Raw genomic sequence first — 19,302 nt, forward strand, 5'->3', positions numbered from 1 at the left:
AGCAACCATTTTATTAAGAGCACGAGTGAAATATTTAACGTGTATATGTACGCTTTGTTACGGCCTGGCCACGGGGATCGGCGGTGCGAACCGCGATGCGGGAGGCGAGGCGACCATTCGCGCGGGGCCGTTTGCAGGCCACGGACCAGTCACGTTTGCCGCCGCGACCAGTAAGGAAGTTCGACAGCGAAATGTCTTTATCGAAATCATCTCGATATTGCTTGGAAAGTAATAGCTTTTGGTGCAAGACCTAATATTTGGAGAAATTGTGGAGAATTCCACAAGAAGTATAAGAAATTCAGAATATATCCAGAATATTTTTTTTGAGTATACCAGAATGAGTATTGAAACCTTCAATTATATTCTTATGAATATTCAACCAGAATTGGAGAAAAAAGTTAATGCAAATAGAATTTTAAGTGCCGCTGAAAAATTATTTTTGAGATTAAGGTATATTAAATTAATGCTGTGGATGGCCAGACTTCCAAATAGCTGGTCTAGCCAGTATTTCAGTAACAAAAAACTCTGTATTCATTTTTCGCCGCGACCACGACTAAACTTATTTATTCCCTTCTCTATTCGCCGCGACTGCCGCTCGACTCCGTGGCTTGCACCGTACTGATTCATGCATTTGTTTCGCTCGCCCGTCGCGACGTCAGTCGCCCGCGCGATTCGCTCGGTACATTTCGCCGGTCGCATCGCTGGTCGCCGTTGCGCGTGGCTTGATTAGTACATTGCTATGAGTTTATTTCAGTCGCTAGACGCATCGCGGTTCGCACCGCGCGAATATTCGCGTCGGCGAATGTCCCGTGGCCAGGCTGTTATGTAGGCCACGGCTGCACGCCGAGAAAATTGCGTCTCATTGATATTTGCTCTCAAACCTATCAAAGCTAATTGTAAAATAAAAAGCAATCATATAAACGAACTGCCTCATTTAAGAATGAGTTAAAACTCTTAATGTCTTAAGCCTTGTATCTTCCTAGTTTTTTTATAGCTGCTAGTATGTTTGTCGTTCTCCTAATTTATAAATTTTGTGCTGATGACAGCATGAGTTTTACTTTGTATTGTATTTTTTATCAGTGAAACTTTTTGTTTATTTTATGTTTTACTTTTATTTTATTTTTACTGTATAGAGATGTATCTGTTTAGTTTCCTTAATAAATAAACCTATTTTAAACCCACTAAAAATATTTATGGTAAGAATAAACCCGGAATCGCAAAAAACGCCGACGGTATTTATAGATCTTGGCAACTCTATTAACTAATTTTTGGATTCTTCGAGTTGATAAATAAACGTAGTTATTAACAATGTATTGTTCGTAGCGAGTTGGAACGTTGGCCGCTTGTCAAAACGGCTTAACATTCAAATAGATAATCATAGAGATATTAGCGCGATGAGTGATGTCGTGTTGGGTAGTAATAATAGTTCCATCGAGCCCACACCGGCCAGAAACACGCACGACTCTAAATAAACCAGCAATAAAAATAAACGACCCCATTAGTCAACCGTGTCAAAATAAACTTTGAAAGTCGACTCTAATATTGATCACGCTTTTAAATATTAATGTTGTTGCGATTATTTAAATGCGAACATATTTTTTTCTCGCTTATGATCTCAATACGGCACCGTAGGCAGTTCGTAATAAAACTCTTCAAAGAACAGGTATTTTAATTACGAATTCAGAACCGATATTAAAGTATAATCTCACGACTACAGCAAGGATGCTCCCCCGGGCCTAGCCATTGTTGTGAAGCAAGGCGCAGAGGGGGACGGAAAAAACGGCATGATAGCTTTTTCGCCCCTCATTCGAAATTCTAATACTTATACAAACTTTTAATAGGGTAAAACTTAAACTCGACGGGAACAGTCTGGTAGCAAAGTTCAACAGTACTGATCATAGCCTTTGGCGAATTTGTAATGGGCCACGTTTGCCTTATTAACGGTTTATTCAATTCGATACAACTTGACATCTTTGACAGATGTAATTTTTATCCAAGTATTTTATATTACGACACTTCTGGGAAAGTTTACGAAACTTTAAAACGACAATATGCAAAATATTTCTCGTGAAATCGTTATTTATAACACTCGAAACGTTAAGAATATAAACACTGTATAAGTAGACGGGTTTTTTTCAAAAGGCCGAACAAATAAACCTGTGTGAGCCGTGTGAAAAAAATACTAAGTGCCCGCCATGAATATTTAGCACGAGAATTGTTTGTTCGTGACCCGAATTTATGCTGCATACCAAATTTCCTACTATGTGACGGTCCGTGCATTGTAAACGAATCGGACGCAGACAATATGTAGAGGCGACAAATTATTGGACATGACCAGAACATTGACGATCCCGATATGGTAGATAAGCGTGACTTTAAAACATTCGATATTCAAAATCACGACCTTATCAGGTGAATAAGTGCTCTTGGAAATTAATTAAATGAAGAGATTAATCCAGTTCTCTACAATCAGGTAACAGATATATGAATAAAATATTGATAATAATTACAGTCGGGCTCGTTTTATGTGCATCTGTAGAGTTAATGAGTAATGCCGGGGGCAGTGTTCAGCTCCGCGGTAAACATAATATCAGCTCCGGTTTAATTTGTTTATCGGCCAACAATCAATCATGTTTATGTATTTTATCTATTTACTCTTGGTTAATTAAATGGTCAAATAGTCTTGTTAATAGTGTATTGACGCAAATGGTCTATAATAATGGGAGAAAAATTCTTATCTCCATTACCGCGGACAATGGATAATTTATAATACAATTAAATAGAATTACTGGTTAATGAACAGGGCTTGTCATACATTTTTAATAATTGGTTTAATATGATAATTATTAATATCCAATAAACAATATTATACGGTTAACGATGGCAAATTTAATTTGTCCGTTTAACAAATTAATATTGCAGCATTCGAATGTTATAATAATTAATAGGCAGTTTCTACGACCATTAAAATAGAATGAATAGTCGAGTAGTTTATGGAAATAATAATAAAATTGATGCTTTAGCTGATAATAGTAAACCGATTTATATATAGAAAATGTATTGAAACAAATTATCAATATAGAATAGGAAAAGCTTTATTCATTCATTACAATATAAAAGTACAAATTGAAAAATTATAATGTTTTTTTTATTAACAAACATAATTAAATATATGTATAAATTATTCCCTAAAAATACAAGACCTTGAATTATAAGATTTTTTCCTAGTAATTTCATGCGAATAATTATTATGTGCGCAATTAATTTAAATAAATGTAAAAAAACCTTGACAAATCTAGTTTGTGATTTTGCGTCGTATTAAATTGCAGCTTAATTAAAATATTGTTTTTATGGATAGATAATGTATTTTTAATATCCATTAATTATCTTAAAGGTCGTTATTATAAAAAAGCCTTTTTTATGCAATATTTGAATACGTTTTATTTAAATGTTGTCGTTAAAAGATCACTAACTTTTGCCTTGGCTGTTCTGCTGCTTTAATTTTGTTTTTAATTATTATAATGAATGTAGACGGTTCGGTGGACGGAGAACCATCGTCACGTGAATTTTTATATTAAATTTTTAATACATTTATTTTAAAAATGTAGGATAAAACACTGAGGTAATTTTAAAGTAACTAGCTCTTTAATCGTGGAATAACTTTTAGTATACATGTTATGAACTTAAAGTTTGAAAAAGTTTTTAAAACTTGTCTAGTCTCTAAAAATGCCAACTTCGTTAATATTACCTACTAACATTGTTTAGCACTATAACAAGACGTGTTTGTGTAAAAGGACGAAAATCTAGATGTAAAGTATGTAGATTTAACACCACCATCATTCGAGACTAGTAATGGTCTATAGGTTATGGCGAAAAAAATACAAAATAGTCACTATTATATTACAAATAACATTATAGGATTTTTCTATTATGTAGCATTATTTTTATTTCATAAAAAAAATTTAACGCATCGTCACATGTTACACGCGAAGTTAGCGTCGTGATCCGCCGCAATTCACGAAATCGCAGTGTTTTGTTTGCGAAATTTTCTATTTTCGTCACGGTGTGTTAAGTTTTAGAATAAAGACAAACTTTGTTATGCATATAGGGATATAGAATCTGTTAAAATCAAAAAATCAAATCAAAATTATGAATAAATAAATTTTTGACCACTAGACATTTCTGATGTTACGGAAAAAGTTCGATTTATTTTAAATATTTAATATATATCAATAAGAAAATGTTCTCTTCAAATAAGACCTAAACCAATCATCTGATACTTGAATATCTTTTGGTTTAATACCTCATTTTCCGTCTCATGTTTCGCCGGGGATCTCTTTGGCGTATCTTTATCCGTTTTTCCAGCGGTACACTTATCACTTTTATCAATTTTACTATTTGTCACGAAAGTATCGTCACTCTTCTGTTTCCCGCCTTTTTTCTTGCTTTCTTTTTTACAACCTCCCTCAGCATTGCTCTTAGGCGAATCTTTGATCCTCACTATGGCAACTGTTTTAACTTTTGTGTTTTAATATTAAACACTAAGTGAACGTTTAACACATACAATTTAACTTGAAAACAAATTAAAATTTCCTTCACTATTTCCCGAATTGTTTACAGTTCACGTACCAAAATAATATTCGGATTATTTCACTCACTTAAATCCATGAAAATCACTGCAATCCTCAGTCACTGAAATCCAGGGAATGCGTGTGTTGCGTGGGCGAACGCGGATACGTGATTAAAAATAACAATAGATCGCGAACCGCGAGTTGTGTATCGGCGTGCGACAGGTCGGCCGTGCGGCCAGTTCGTGAGTGGCGCGCCGGCCGCATTCGGCTGAACGGGTCGTCGACGTCTAGCCCGCCTCGCCCCGCGCACGCGCCGCCCGCCCAAATGCTGTGAGCGCATCACCCAAACCGCCCTATGTATGCAGCCTGCTCTCAGTTACTCTACTCGTATTTTTTTTATTTACGTCGCTCTACAATTGTTTGAATATTCTTCCTGAGGGGTCCCCATCATTTGTTGTCTCGCGAAACTTTAAATATTTGTTGTTTTTCGTGATATTCTATGCAAGAAGATGTTAACTTCTCTAAGAGTACATTTTAAAATGTTTTATCTGTCAAAATCTTAATACTCCGATAAAGTGATGATGAACTTTCCCACACACTACATCGTGCTTTACTCGGGTACCTAGTAGCAAAAACAATATTACAGTATGGTCAACCCGTTCTTAAATATTAGTAACTCAAAACAACAGTAACGTTTTATAAAATAAATTCTTGTTATATGCTGTATATAATATTGTTGAAACGCTCCGAACTCAAGCACCGCAATGCCAATACAATAGCTAGTTACTGTATACGAAACAACATTACAAGCGAAACCGTATAGAAATCTAATAAGCGTGCAAGATGTACAATCGATATCAAATAATGTGCTCCACTTCGCTCTTATACCGGAACACAAAGGTTCAAATTTGTTTACAGGTATTTGATTTACAAAGCCCACTGTACGTGTTCCATTTCAGCGTAAAAATCTTGAATGCGTAGAGATTGCAATAAAATATTCATATCGAAGTCGATGTTATTAAGACCGCTGAGAAATGTTAATTTGGTAATTTATTTGAGATGAAAGGAGCAAAAGAGCTTTAGGGGAGAGTGTGAAATAAAAGGTATGCTCGAAGCTTAGAAAAGAAAAAACGCTGGAATTAATTTGATGGAGTATTAGAACTGCCGTCGGGCGATTTGTTAGTTTTACCCCATGTTTTGTTAGTGATTAATTTTATCATTGCAGCGCCTTTTATACCTTTTTAATTAATACATTCCCTTTGTTCTTCATGATATATCGAAGTTTACCAAAATATTAAAATTCGATTATTGATTTAAGGATAAAAAAATGAAAGTTCTTTAAGCTCGAATAACATAAATCAGAAAAACATTAAGCACACCCCAGGAATCAAACTAGAATGAAATACGACGCTTAGATGAGCACTTACGTGGAATCAAAGCTGTGCCTATAAAACAAAGCGTTTGCCTTGTAGAACAATAGAAACATACGATATTTTAATACAAATAATCAAACATAACCGAATTGAAATTGAAATATCATTAATTTCAATTTAACATTTGAGTAAACAGATAACAAATTAATTGTTGAATGTTAATGTGCCTACCGTGTAACCGAATTATGCATGCCTCAATTAACAGTGAAAATATTAATCGTATAAAATATTTAACATGAGTACAAATCTTTGCTAATAATGTTTATTTAGCTTTCACTACCAGTTAATAAATTTTAATTTTTTTGTAATTTTTAATTTGAAGAGCTTTGGGATAGGTATATAGAGATTCAGGCAACCACGTTATCTTCCAAGGTGATCACTTCTCTACCTGTGCCTTTAATGTGAAATCGTTTTTAATTATGATTTTAGATTTAATTGAAATCCTTGGTTACCAATTTAACGCCAAACGCAAATGCTTGCTGCTTATTAGTTAGTAGGTAGTTCCTATCAAACAGACAAGTTTCTATTTCAGTAATAACTAAGAAGAATAAGTTAGCGATCTTCATTTCACTGATTTCCTTAATTGTAAAAGTATCACGTTACAACGTAATTACACATCAATCTTTTTGACACATTTTTGTGACCATATTTCCGTCTCACATTTTAATAAATATTTGTATATATTTACTAATCAATTGACAGTTTCCGCGTTTAACATAATTGAATAAACATAACCTTGTAATTTAATGGCATTATAAACGATATAGCATAGTTTTTTAACGTTGAATTTCACTTGAATATCAAAGCAACAGTAAAACATGCAAATTGAATATCTTTAGATACGATCTGATAATAAAATTAATATTCAACTTGTATTTTAATAGCAATTAGCTTTAACTGGACATGATAATTGCTTCCGGCATTGATTGCGTAGATTAAGAGCGGTTCACTTGCAGCCCGTTAATGACGTAAAAACCGCTACTTATCAAGTTTGTGGTGATCGATCTATAATTTAACTTTACAAACAATTTTGCGCTATCTGATTGGCCTCGATAGTCGATATAAAACAGGATTCGTTGTCGTGGCGATGGATGACAAAAGTGATTAACACGATATAACACCGGTTCGCTACGAAGCCCTCGGGGTTCGTAATGAAGGGCCGGCCCCGATTTGTGATAAGAATCTAAGCTTTTTCAGCAACCTATAAATTTCCGGTCCCGTATTAATTGACTGGAGTAATTTCAACACTCAATTTACGCCCATATTTTGTTTACCTGTTATAAAATTGTAGACAAAAGTTGGTTTATATTTTGCAAGCCCGGCGTAATCCTATTATGGTTTTTCATAACATTCATACGAGATATTTTCGTACGGTAAATGGCGAACAACGACAAACAGGGGTGAGATCCGAATTGGAGGGAATTGGAAATCAAATAACGACAGCGGGATTTATTTCGAACCTCATTCAATTTGCGGTGAACGTATTGTTGAATTGTTTTTTATGTCGACTGTATTTTAAGAGCGTTTGGTTTAACATATTTCCGATTCAATTAATAGTGGAATTAGCCGTACTATTGTTGTATTTTCGGTTTTAATATTTTTTATGATTTTGGTAGTGTTTTAAAGAGAAAGTGCGATGTTATGAAAGCGCAATACAAAAGGCCACACGTGCTCATATCGTGAAATGATATACTAAACATATTAATACCCTAGTGACTTGTGCGCACGAACTCTGAATGATAATGAGAACATCACTGGCGTCTAACGAAACGTTTTTAGGTAATGTATGTACTTTAATACCTACACTCTTTTTAATCGTAAACCCCACAACAGCCGAAATTAAAACAGCTATTTTCTCTTAAAATGCATTGTAAAAATGTGACTCGCCGAAACTAAACAACAATGGAAATGAAAGCAAAAATAGCAGTGGTTTTTAAATTCAAAAACCTTTGTGACGAGCTCGTGGCTCGTGCTAAGCGTCAGTAGTGTACTAAGAAGTTGCAATCAGGATTTGTGACAAAGAAACCAGAGACCGACGGAAATATGCAAGAGCGTCAACGGCACAAAGGGATTCGCCACTCGCCGGGTTTTTGTCAACTTACAATAATGTCATCGCGATCTAGTAACTTGTTATTCGTGATGAAAAAAGCTGTTGACATCAAGCCGACAACCGGTTCATTTAGATAAGATCTTGTAAAGATTATATAATTGGCATATTTAATACGTTGCTAAATCTAAAGCTACGAGATTTAAATTAATTTTACTACGATTTATTAAAATTGCCATACGTTATAAACTGATGATAGAATTCAGTGTCAACAGAGTGCGGAAGTAGGGAGGGGAAATGCAGTCGACGTTGCAGTGTGAGGTGACATAAAATTTTCAACGACTGCGTTGAGTGTCCACAGACATTATCTAACAGTTTGCGAGAATACCGACTCTTTTCATATCTTTTGAATGCAAACTTTCCGTATAAATAATGGTCTCTCAACAGTTTTCAGCGTTTATGAGATTCCCATTTCTCACAATATAGAATCTTACTAATGTCATTTGCCATTCTATTTACCACACAGGAGGCAAAACAGGAAAAAATAAAGTGCAGCGGTGGCAGGGCAAATGCGAAACTGACGAGGGTCGGAGAATTTCGTTATAGATGTGAATAAATAATAAGTTAGCTCGGCTCCCGCAGAGTCGTACGGCCTTTGTTCCCGGCTATTTTATACGATGGGATTACGGCAGACGCAAGCTCAATTTACTCCACTAATCGACCACCGGATGGACGGCATAAATTACCAAATCAAGTAATATGTAAACAGTACTCGCAATCTTTACTCTGCAAATGCATTTTACGTGTTCCATTCTCTTAACTGCACGAGCAAAACTCCAAACGAATAAAAAAGCACGGTAACAATCGTTACGTAATTTTCATGCAGGAACAAAGTCGTCAGAAAATGTTCTACATTTTTGATGCTCGTTTCGAATATGTTTCATTGTTGGAGTTGTTTCTTTTCAAACGTTATACGCCGCTGGATTCTTTTACAATATTTTTATGAAAAATACATGTTAAGTTAATAACGAGACTTTGTGATTCTAAACATACAAATTATTTTTTACAGTCTGCTATCAAAAAGCTGAAAAAAAATATTATTATTTTGCCAAATTGATAGTCATTGACGATCTGATTGTAGTCATCGCATGAATTTGTTGGGGGTTTCCTAAATTATATTGTAACAAGTTCAATATAAAACTATAGGTTTTATCTCAATAAATGTACTAGCTTAAAATATTTCAGTAAGAATCCTTTAAAAGTGAACAATTAAATCACTCTAAAGAAACCAGACTCAATTAATTCCATTCCAGTGAAAGGATAACTTTATCGTTGAATTTATTATAGAGCTCAATTTCCAGATGCAAAAATCGTTTTGCAAGAAGATTAACCATTGGAATAAAATGCAGTAATAAATTTTCATTGTATCAATGCTCCGGGTATTAAAGGAGAAAAAAGCGAAACAAGCACGCGACTGGTCCAGATGGATGATTTCGATCTTTGGAATGTTTTCGCCGGCTGCCAACTGGCTTGTTTGAACATTTGACAGCATCGATCAACCTACGCCAGCGATATGCGATCTCACATATCCTCTAAATCACTGGGTCATTTCGTTTATTTCTTTTATAGTCGATCAAAGAGACTTCAATTATTTTTGGTATTGAACGTTGAAATTCTACGTTAAAAGTTCGTAAACTACGTGTTTTTAGTTTGCATTGTAGCACCAACATTTTTAGCAAAGTTAATTTGTAATGTCAGCCATATCAGTGTCATAGCACGTCAAACAAACACGCGGCTGGCGCTGGCGTAGCTATTTCGTTAACAAAGCGCCGTTCTATAAGAGGATTTGGTCAAAGAGAAAGAGAATTTCGACGCGCTTTGTACGCCAAATTGAATTGAATGTCATGTAGAGCGCATTCCGTATGCTCAAAGGCAGTGTAATTGCGATCTGGCGGCTCCATTTAAAATGAATTCGTACAAATCTCGGCTAAGTACAGTGCTGAGAGTCGTAGAATAGAGTGTAGGGCGAAGTGATGTTTTGTAAGCAGTATTCGCGTTGCAAATCACGGAACCATCCATTCGTGTCGCAGCGAGACTTGGTTCCTTGCCAGACGCTTTGTTTTATCATCCTTCCTAACCGTTTGGCATCTAAACAATGTTTTCATTTAAACGCAATTGATATTTCAATTTATGTCCGCCTATTGCAGCTATTTATACATTATCAAGAGGAGATAAATCGTGGACGTTATGTTTTCACTCGTAACTATTGTGATTGTGCGATAGATTTATTACGTTATAAAACAAATACTAAAGATAACAAGAATTCTTCAAAGAAGTATTGTGATAACAATTTCGTATAAAGCGGCTAACGTAACAAATAAAAATAACACAGAAAACAATAAGCTCTGATTTTTCAAATAAAATTATAACGTATTAAGAGCACAACAAACCAAAACAGATAAAGAGAGTACGTAATAAAAACAGTTCAATTTTAGGGGTATTTTGTCGAGGTTATATCCATAAACTGAGCAGAGCGAGGGTAGACCTCCCTGCCCCCATCCTCTCCTCCTACCCTTACGGTACCAAGTAATGAATAAACTCACTAAACACAATTTCACGATGAGAGTAATCGGCCCACTCTTTAACGCTTTGTGCGACTGTGATTTTCGATGTACTAACATTTAGTGGTGCTATTTCATGTTTACTCAATTTAAAACTTCATTTATATAAAAACCACACAACTATTAAGTCGTTAAGAGCTGAGTGTGGTTACGATAATAACACGGTAACAATTTTGCCATTAATTCCTACAGTAGTTAAGTTGTTCATAAAACGAGAAGAACAAATGCGCATGAGGGGCGCTAAGTGTAATTAAAGCGAGGTACTCTGGGACCTACCCTTTCGTATAAAGTAATTCCTGCTCACATAAAACTCAAGACGTAATAGCTTTGGCGACCATTGTAGGGTATTGCGGTATCCAATTTACTCGCTGACCGGTCTTCTGTTATCTTAAGTGGAGTGGACATAAACCACTTCACACCAAAGAGTCGTTTAGGGATCCATTGTCATACGTCAACCCTTTTTACGACGGTGAAAATCTGAACTACATAAAGCAACAAGAGAACGGGCTATATTCAATAGTCGTAAGTTACTATCACTTGATATTGTAAAATGCATGTAAAATCAACGTTGCGCAAATATTTGCACGCCAACGCTGTAATAGAACAAAGTATTAAAGAGAGTTTTCGGGCTTGTTCCATTGAAATATCCGGTAAAGCTCTGAAGCTTCTCTGGCTTGGTTTTGTTTTCGCGTATAATGTAAAATGTTGTCACCATGTCACTATACGCTCTACGCTCTTTTTTATTATAATGAAAATAAAAGTAGCTTAATAAATAGATAACATACATTTGCAGTTTTAATTTTTTTTAATAATTATGCGTTAGCTCAGCTTAAGTCAACCTATAAAAGTTTTCAAGGGATAAAACTTATTGTGAAGTTGAAGTATAAAAGACTTTTAAAACTTGTGCAGTTGTTGAAATATTTGGATTCACAAGAACAACACATCTGTTAGAAGTTCATGAAAAGTGCAACACAATCTGCTCTTTTCAGCTCTGTTTTTAAAATACATTAACTTTGGTGACATGAACTGAATATAAAGAGGGAAAACTAAGCGAAACGACGGAGAGCAATGAGGCGATGCATAAAGTCACTCCGAGACAAAGTATAAAACAACAAAGTGGTCGACGCATCTAGCTCGGCATAAAGAGGGGAATAATCCCGCAACGTACGTTCTAGCGCCGACAACGAGTGTTTTAGCGTCCATATAAAATAATGATCTGTCTTCCCGAGCATTATTCACGTACAATTTACGACACAACAAAGAGTAAATCTATTTCAGAGTTTATAAGATGCCACCGTGTTGATTTATTTTATTATTTACTAGCTTACATCTTCCATGTTTGCGTTGTGTTACATTTAAAAGTAGGCTTATTTTTTCTTCTAAGGAACTCAATTTAAGGCAAAGTTTATAAAAATTGCTTTCCACTTTCTGTAACACACACTACTATACATGTGCGAAATTAGGATACGATTTGATGACCGCAGTTAATGACAGTATACCTACATATTAAATCGTAATTGACACTGTAATGCCCTCGTTACGGCCCTTTGCAAAGACAGGCTACCCCTGACAAAATTAATTGTTGTGCCATTGAGCGGAACGAAATATCGCTCGCGGACAGGCAAAAACAATAACCCTACAATATAAACTGTCAAATATGACTGGTAGCAGATTATTTTAAACGATTTGTGTTCACGGGCGTGAACCGTCACGATGGTGAAGGTGATAAGTGCGTGGCAGCGATAACATCGGTAATAATTTAACCAACTCAAAACATTAAGTCGGTACGAAATAAACGCAGAGATTTCTTTTAAACTTTCGCCCGAACGCTGATCGGTATCTCGTAAAAAGCGTATCGCCATAACAGACGTTTAGTGGAAGTGGAAACCGATTTAGTAGTGTCAGAGCGACGAGGTAATAAGATAAACACGAAACGGGACAAAAACACTCTTAATGAGCTTGCGAGAATGTACAGGAGATACGTCGATTCCAAGCAGCCGCCAGGCGTGGACCGGTTTTGCATGCTCCAATATTAAGGCTCATTTTAATGTCTGTACGTATTCAATGCTAATTGAATTAGAACAGCAAACACTATTCTCGTTAGTACCGCTTACTTAATTAGTGTTCGCCTTTTAAGTGCATAGCACAATTCTTAACGTATGTCAATTAAATTATTACGGCACGATGTTGGTTTTTCTCATTGGCTTATTAATAATCGTTAAAGGCCGTCAGCAAAAAATGTCACGGACGTGCGGTCTGTAAATATCAACGTCAGATGTTGCCACCGAGAGAGCATTAAGTTAAAACGAACCCAATTAGTTAAGTCTATTGACACGGCGTTGACATCACTCATGTGTGCATAGTGCGACTATTGTAATGTTTATTTATAATTATGATAATAGAAATCTCGATAAATATTTAAGTAAGATATTGCGGAGTAAGTCGACTTGTTGATGGATATGTGTTATCAGTGCTCGCAACTATCTGAAGGCGTAATGTAAGTAACATTAGTGCTGGGAACGAGCAATTAATCCAGAAACCGCACGCTCAAGCGACTCCGTCTCGGCTATGATACGATTAATCTCAATGGGTGGGGAAGCGGTTGTTCGTGTACTTAAACACCTGTCATCCCCCTCATCTCCAGGGATCGCCTAACTTAGATTACTTTATAATAATTCCTCCAAAATTTCACTCCAGACGGAATATATAAATTGGCTTTTGTCATACTTGCCGCATTATTAATGGATTACAACATTTCAAGTTGCGGAGTGATATAGTCAACCGCTTTATTACGGTGTCGTCGCGAGCTTAATTTCGTCATTCCGTGCTCACTGCTGTTCACCACTAACGATCTTCAATAATTTTACCTAATAAATGAGTGCTGAAACTTTAAATGTTATCTTTGAATTAATAATTGAAGTCTAATTTAGAATATCGAAAGCATGAGAAACCTTTACATTGTTTAGTAATGTTAACAAGGTAAAGGAAAGCGATTTAATACAGGCTGTACTGGCTTTATGTTTATATTTACATACAATGTTAAACATGTTTTATTTCTGCTTGTTATCGTTACGTAAACGGCCTGTTCTTAAGTGGGATTTCAGAGTAGGATTATAATTATGATCTCGTAAATTTTTTAATCTAAACCTTAAATTATAGTACCTACTTTTGTTAGCTTAGTTATATATCTCCGTGTTATTTTTTATATCACTTTGTATTTTATCGATTCGACTTTTTCTAAAGATAGAGTAAATGTTCGAACAAATAAATACCACGTATAGACTTAAGGTAAATACAAAGAAGGCGTAGTTTATGACCATAAATGATCTTAATGTAACATTTTTTATATAAAAAAAATCCAAAATTTATACAACGTATACGATTGCTTTTATTTAAAGTACCAGTAAAACACAATAATATTAGATAAATTAAAGCAAAAGCGCTGTAATAATTTCTACTCCAACACGTTTCCAGAGATGTAAACAAATGAGAAATGCAGCATAGAAAACAAACGAGCAAACGTCCACCCGGAACGTGGGCTTTTAAATTCCAGCGTCGAGCCGTAAATAAACGTCATGGCACAGATGCACTAATGCCTATGCGTTATACGGACCGTAGATTGCAACAGTGAATGAGGCTAAAGGCGTTTCGAACTCAAAGCACGTTGAAGTCCGTTTATCAGAGAGCTCACACCGCAGCCGAGCGCAGTGACAAACGGAATAGCAGAGTGCATCCCGAGTGAGCTGCTGATCTGTCGAGAGATATCTCGACCTCGACTCGAGTGCTACGGATAATTACGGCCCTTTGACGACGAAACTTTATCCACGGCCTCGGCCTTCGCTATGCAAATATTTTTATTTTCGTCAAAAATCCATTTTAAAAATATAGCTATTATAATACGTTATCAGATGATAAAACCATGTCAGATTTAGATCCTTATCGGTAATGCAAGTTCCTTGGCGTTTAAGAGATAGATAACAGCGCAGTGTTTAGCGAGTGACATGCATGTAGTTTTTATCTCTATCATGCTTACTGATACGCAACAACGACAAACAAAGATAATCGCAGGTTAAGGATGTTTAATAATATAGTTATTACAGTATACAGCATTTATATAATTACAATCTCAGCTAGAGTAATGGTAATGGCTCACTTGACACGAAAGATATTAAAATTACAATTTGCTTTAGTTAAAGCGGGGTCTTATTCAAGTCGAGCCGGTTAGCGCGACAGCATAATACGAATCTGAGTTTTCAAGCGAGCAAGCTTGCGGGAGTCGAAGGGCGGTGTAGCGGGATTGGGGAGGCTTGTTATTACACCCTCTCACCTACGCAAGGGGTTTCAGCTCCGTACTGTCGCACAAGATTAAGACGCTTCTAGCTTTACCGTTAACGCTCTGCCTTCCGTTCTACTCGTTTTGAATAGCGTCAAGAGCTCTCCTCTTTCTCTCCGCTTACTTTAATAAAACACGATCGGTTGTGTACACTCTCAGTCGACTGCAAACTGCACTCTCTAATGTTTACAATATCTTCAAGTTCATACGTCTACTACGTCATACTTCATAAAATATTTATAACGTGAATAAATCTACACAAGAAACGATACGACCTTTACGATCCCGGCACGAAAAACCAAAGAATAAAGAAAATCATCTATATCGTACAAGAAGGGCCATAAAATATAAGCTGCTATCAAAAACCATTTATATTAGGCAGTTATGTTTCGCCACTTCGGTTATAAATAAAAGTGCTGAAGGAAATCCAGATAAGACGGGAACGAAATAAGTTAAACCGAATGGGAGAAGGCATTATCATTGGCAAGCTCGGAACAAAGAGAATGTGGATAGCGAGCGTACGAGAGTACTTTATAGGCGCGTAAATATGTTTTATATCTTCTACTGTCTGTTATAGACTGGCGCGCCGCCGATCCACTCTGAGGACGCTCCACCTCCCGCCACCCTCGCCAGTCGCCCGGAGGGCTGCTTCGCTCTCGGAAATGCCGAGCTTTAATAAAACATATATTTTTCCGAGCGAGGAAAATACTGGGGAAACTCGCAATTTGTTCTTTCACTTTATGCTCGTTTACAAGACAAAAGTGGAACATTCCAGAAACATTATGTTAATCACGCAGTTACGTACATAGTTTATTGTAATTTATAAAAGTTATTTGAAGAACGTTTCATACGTTATGAAAGGGAAATAAGGCGCGGGGGATGGAAGATTGCGTGTAATGGGAGTGAGAAGTCGTAAAACGTTCGTATAGGGTGTTTATGCTGTTGATCATTAGGATTGTACAATGTAGTGGTAGTTGACGGTGCCGCGATGACCCTTATCTTGAATGCGCCAGTGTCGGCGCGGGTGTGGCCGATTTATTACGGTTCATGTCGGCACGCCGCTACTGAATTTAACCCTCCAACTTGGACACTAATTGTATTGCGTCTCAACTCTCAAACCACTGTTCTTCGCTTTATGTGCGGTTCAACGCATGCCATAGCAAATACAACAATAATTTTTATATCAAATTAAGAATCAGCCGTGGAGATTAAATTCTTGTTGCTGAATATAAAGAGTCTTAAGTGGTCGGTTGAAAGAGCGCTGAGGAAAATTTGTTACGAGTTAGAGTAAAACCGCGAACTCTCACCGCACCCAGACTCCATAAAATATTACAGTAAATGAAAGAAGCTCTTTCAATTAACTGAGGCAGGTTTGCGTAAGGTAAATCCTGGCAAGAGGCGGCCGACAGTGCCGCGTCGGGAAATATTTCTTTCGGAGCGATTTAACTTTAAAACGTTAAGTTCTATTAGATGTGGAATTTCAAAGTAATTAGTGTACGTGAGAGCGGAAAACGTTTATATTTATATGCTCAAACAAATTGTAATTTAAATGGTAGACTGCAAAATACTTTTTGCTAGCGAAATGCTTTTAAGTTTCTCTGAGGAAGTTTGTATTATTTATTAATGATGTCTACAAGGATAATGAAGCACGAATTACCATATTTTACGAGACAATTCACTGTAATATTTTATACATTTAATGTTTGTTTGACTCTTAATTTACTATAGAAAGTTACGTTAGCGAAACACTAAAGGGCAATTACTTAGTATATAAATAATGCAATTAAGAAGTTTTATTTAAACGAATAGTATTCGAAAATGGTAAGGTTACTATTATAGCTCATATTCTTACGAAGATCATGTTTTGATAAATTAAGGTAATATATTGTTTAAGTCGTGAGTCTTATCATAAAAAGATTTAATCTATGGATGCAATATCCTCTCAATCATATACAAGTAATTTGATAGCTTTTTGTTCGATCGATTGTCTCGTTGCTATGAGCTTGTCAAGTATTCATGTTCTTATTAATGTGTCTGGAATCCCCCTAAGCGGTGAGCAGATTGCGTTCACCTCGCTCTAATCGACTAGAAGTGATACCTATGATGAATGATGATGAGATTTACACATATTGCTGACCGTTATAGAACATGTTCAATTTAGATAAATTGAATTTCATTCTTATAGGAGGTAACAACCTAATGTTACATACTACAAAAAATAGAATTAGGTCCTAATCTTTAGAGTTATCATTATACGAAGCCAATCTAAGAACGACTACAGCTACAAAAATGTTGTTCGTTTTCGTAACTGGCTGATTCAAGGAAGCATAGAGAAAATTAAGACCTTGTTAAGGTTCCGAAATTCTTCAACTAACAATTAACTATTAAAAAATGAATTAGTTCAGCTGTAATTAGCACCGTTATTTAGACACATAATGATAACATTGTACAAAACTACATTTGCGCTATACCCAACATTATCTTGCCTTAGCAAGGTATTTTATACCTAAACTCATAAATGTTTTAAACAAACAAAGGTAAATCTTAAAGGTAAAGGTTATCCTATAAAATTACTCCTCTGCTAAGCTACTTAAAATACCACCTTGGAATAAATTAATTAATCCTATCTGCATTACAAAATTAACGTGGTAGAAACATTTAGAGACTTAAACGGTAATATGCCAAGATGTCTGTGGGCTGCTGGTTCATAAGCAATTATTCACAAACAAGTGCCTACGGGCTGCGGTCGACCGTCATTGCCGGTTGCCAGGGTCACCTTAGAGAATAGAGATTACACGAGTTAAACTTACTATTAAACTGCATAGGCATGTACATGACACATAACTTAGTAGCTGTTCTAAATTCATTCGGAAGTATAATATACTAAAAGTATTTTTATTTAAGCGATAATATATTCCAATGTAAGTTGGTTTTATGGCTAAACGGTTTCCAAGTTTCGTAATACGTATAAAAAATTATTACACAAAGTTACGAATGAATTATCTGTAAAAATTAATAAAAATACTTGAGTAAAAACGTATTATCGTTGTATTTAGTATAGGAATTAATTAGATAAACAGCTTATATATAATTTGAAATGTATGTACGATTCAATATAGCGCAGAAAGTCAAATAAATTAACGCAAAGCGCATCTGACGTTAGCGAGAGCTACGTAATTACCCAAATGCGGATTTGCATAAGAGTTGAGGAATAATTGAACCCCAGTGTAAATAGCCAGAGTTAAATCGGATCTAGTTTTCCCGCTAAGTGCGGCGAACATTCTAAACAAGGCTTGAAAGGTGTTCAGCATGAAGTTTTAACTGGATTTGCTTTGTGGGATATTTCGCTGGTGTAAGGCCGCGCAATGTTTGAATAAGTGTATTTATGTTTTCACATTATAGTGACGTATATGTTTGATGTCATTTTACTACGAGTATAACACAATACGTTCGTTAAGGTGGGAACTGACCAATGTTACGAAGTGTAATGTAACATGTAATGTAAAGGTGGGAACTGACCAACGTTACGAGGTGTAATGTAACATGTAATGTAATGTTACACAGCGAGTATTCCGTGCAGTCAGTACGTCGTGTTACGGGGAAAAACAACGTAACACGACGTACTGACTGCACGAATGCTCGCTGTACAACATTACATTACATGTTACATTACACTTCGTAACATTGGTCAGTTCCCACCTTAATGTTGTACAGCGAGCATTCGTGCAGTCAGTACGTCGTGTTACGTTGTTTTTCCCCGTAACACGACGTACTGACTGCACGGAATACTCGCTGTGTAACATTACATTACATGTTACATTACACCTCGTAACGTTGGTCAGTTCCCACCTTTAAACGTTACTTTTTGTTACACTTCCCGTTAGTCAAGCGACTAATTATTATAATTTATTTATTACAGCTATAATGCTATATACTGCAACATTACAATGTAACAATAAATGGAGGTTGCTTTTCTTTGAGATCATATTTTATAGGTAGAGTGGAAAAAGATAGACATAGACGGTGATTGCCATATATTGGACGTTCGAGTTATAAATTGTTATATCCAACTTTGATTTGTATTGTGGTAGATTACTTTGTAGCTGGTTCTTTTTATAATTATCCTGTACTCATTTTGTTTTATTGTATAATAAAACAAAATTAGGTTTAATAATCGTAATACCAATATATTATATTGGCTTATTGCTTTATGTATGTGAGGGGTTTTGCGTGTGGTGTCACGTATCCCATACTGACTTTAATACAAGAAAGCTCGGATAAAACGCTCGTTAATAAC

At 35.8% G+C, this 19,302-nt stretch overlaps 1 protein-coding gene across 7 annotated transcripts in view; it reads right to left on the bottom strand.

The window, feature by feature from the left end:
• Window positions 1–19,302, bottom strand: part of LOC125048647 (autism susceptibility gene 2 protein homolog) — a 57,225-nt gene that overhangs the window by 12,603 nt on the left and 25,320 nt on the right. Inside the window, exon 1 of one of the 7 annotated variants that reach the window (XM_047647433.1) lies at window positions 4,304–4,820. The exons of the other annotated variants lie outside the window; for them this stretch is intronic. The gene's annotated coding sequence lies outside the window, so the exon portion shown is untranslated. Of the gene's footprint in view, window positions 1–4,303; window positions 4,821–19,302 lie in introns of those variants that run through there. 7 annotated transcript variants of the gene reach the window in all.

The sequence above is a fragment of the Pieris napi genome, chromosome 4 (genome assembly GCF_905475465.1).
Source record: "Pieris napi chromosome 4, ilPieNapi1.2, whole genome shotgun sequence".
Taxonomy (NCBI): Eukaryota; Metazoa; Arthropoda; class Insecta; order Lepidoptera; family Pieridae; genus Pieris; species Pieris napi.